The sequence below is a fragment of the Arachis duranensis genome, chromosome 5, assembly GCF_000817695.3.
Source record: "Arachis duranensis cultivar V14167 chromosome 5, aradu.V14167.gnm2.J7QH, whole genome shotgun sequence".
Lineage (NCBI taxonomy): Eukaryota > Viridiplantae > Streptophyta > Magnoliopsida > Fabales > Fabaceae > Arachis > Arachis duranensis.
In genome coordinates this window covers 22,179,915-22,181,080 of record NC_029776.3, presented here as the reverse complement: position 1 = coordinate 22,181,080, position 1,166 = coordinate 22,179,915, and positions in this window count along the sequence as shown.

Sequence of the window (1,166 nt, the reverse complement as noted above, 5' to 3'; positions counted from 1 at the left end):
TGATTCCTGGAATTCTCATTAAGAATTTTGATATCTTTTTCCATTTAATTTTCGAAAAACACAAAAAATTTTTTTTACAAAATCATAAAAACCAAAAATATTGTATGTTTCTTGTTTGAGTCTAGTGTCTCATTTTAAGTTTGGTGTCAATTGCATGCATTCATTCATGTGTCTTAAGGATCTTCAAGTAATTCTTGATGATTTTCTTGCTCTGACTTTTGAATTCTCTTGACTTGAGTGTTTTGTTGTGTTTCATATGCATTCTCATTTGTTAGTGTCAGTAGAATACAAACTGCTAAGTTTGGTGTCTTGCATGCATTGTTATTTGATTTTTGTTGCATTTTGATTATTCTTCATTATTAAAAATCCAAAAATATTTTTAATTTGTGTCTTCTCAAGTCAATAATACAGAGAATTGAAGATTCAGAACATTCAGCAGAGGAATTGCACAGAAAAAAGCTGGGCGTTCAAAATGCCCAGTGAAGAAGACAGACTGGCGTTTAAACGCCAGCCAGGGTGCCTGGCTGGGCGTTTAACGCCCAAAAGGGTAGAGTTTTGGGCGTTAAACGCCAGAATATGCACCATTCTGGGCGTTTAACGCCAGGATGGCACAAGAGGGAAAATTTTGTTTTTAATACAAATTTTTTTTTCAGGTTTTGAAAGTTTTTCAAAATCAAATCTTTTTCAATCATATGTTTTCAAAATTGATTTCTTTCTATTTTCAAAGATACTTGCTATCAATTAATGATTTGATTCAACATTTCAAGTATGTTGCATTTTCTGTTGAGAAAGGTTTAATGTTTGAATCATATCTTTTCTTGATAGCCAAGTCATTAGTTTTCAAAATCAAATCTTTTTAAAAAAAATGTTTTTCAGATCATATCTTCTCAATCACATCTTTTTAAAACTAATCATATCTTCTTAACCACATCTTTTTCAAAATAGCTTTCAATCAAATCTTTTTGATTTCTAATTTCAAATTCTTTTTCAAAAATCACTTGATTTCTTTCCCACTTTTATTTTCGCAAATCAATTAGTGTCTTTCAAAATGTTTTCAAAATCCTTTACTTAATTTTCGAATACTACTTCCCCTCTTCTCACCTCCTTCTATTTATGGACTAACACTATTCCTTAATGCAAAATTCGAACTCCATCTTCTTTGATAA